Consider the following 1,202-nt stretch of genomic DNA (forward strand, 5'->3'; position numbering starts at 1 on the left):
CTGTGATGGAAAAAAAAAAAAAAAGAAAAAAAGTAAGACTATGCACTGGAGGCTGTGATCATCCAACTGTGTGTGATGATAGAAACTCCATGGAGTTAATAGCATCACACACAGTTGGGTGATCCCGGCCAAGATCACTGCTGCATCACACTGCATTTAAATACTTACGAAAATCCTTGCGGACCCGGGGAGAGGCATTGTCCCAGCCATCCATCAGCGATGCGGCCACCTCGTTCCAGAGCCGCCGGATCACCACGTTGTCCGAGTGCAGTTGGTGACGGGTGTCCCACAACGGGACTCGCTCCTGGACTAGACGGATGAGCTCGTCGTTGTCCAGGGCGAGGTCCTCCTCCCGCTGTGGAGCCTAGAAAAGAAAGACAAACATTAATCTTTGAAAGATTTAAAAAAAAAAAATATCGATAACTAGCTGAAGAGCCCGGCGCTGCCCGGGCATAGTAACTAACTGTGGTTAGTTATATAAATTTAAAATTATCCTCCATCCCATAGTCCCGTGCCCATATTCCATCATACATATCCTCCATCCCATAGTCCTGTGCCCATATACCCATCATACATATTCGCCATCCCATATGCCTGTGCCCATATACCCATCATACATATTCGCCATCCCATAGTCCCGTGCCCATATACCATCATACATATCCTCCATCCCATGCCCATATACCCATCATATATATCCTCCATCCCATAGTCCCGTGCCCATATTCCATCATACATATCCTCCATCCCATAGTCCTGTGCCCATATACCCATCATACATATTCGCCATCTCATATGCCTGTGCCCATATACACATGATACATGTTCGCCATCCCATAGTCCCGTGCCCATATACCATCATACATATCCTCTATCCCATGCCCATATACCCATCATATATATCCTCCATCCCATAGTCCCGTGCCCATATACCCAAACAAACAAACATACACACACACACAAACACACACACACACATACACACTTTGAGCCCTAGATATTGATAAACAATCCATGAAAAAATTATTTGTTTTAAATGGAAATAAATGGAAAAAAACAACAAACATCGAAAAAAACAACCATGAAAATTTAAAAAAAATAAAATTAAAAAATACCAAAAAAAAAAAAAAAAAAAAAAAAACCAGACTAGAAAATAAGTAAAAAAAAAAAAAAAAACAGTCCGTCTGTACTTACATCACGTC

General features: G+C 41.9%; 1 protein-coding gene across 1 annotated transcript in view; it reads right to left on the bottom strand.

Moving 5' to 3' along the window:
* Positions 1–53, bottom strand: part of LOC141091753 (uncharacterized) — a 1,692-nt gene extending 1,639 nt beyond the window's left edge. Inside the window, exon 1 of the mRNA XM_073577450.1 lies at positions 1–53. This exon is cut by the window's left edge and continues 160 nt beyond it. The gene's annotated coding sequence lies outside the window, so the exon portion shown is untranslated.
* Between the last annotated feature and the right edge of the window lie 1,149 nt (positions 54–1,202).

Source organism: Dendrobates tinctorius, unplaced genomic scaffold, assembly GCF_039654945.1.
Source record: "Dendrobates tinctorius isolate UK_male_01 unplaced genomic scaffold, ASM3965494v1 ptg000008l, whole genome shotgun sequence".
In the NCBI taxonomy this organism is placed as follows: domain Eukaryota; kingdom Metazoa; phylum Chordata; class Amphibia; order Anura; family Dendrobatidae; genus Dendrobates; species Dendrobates tinctorius.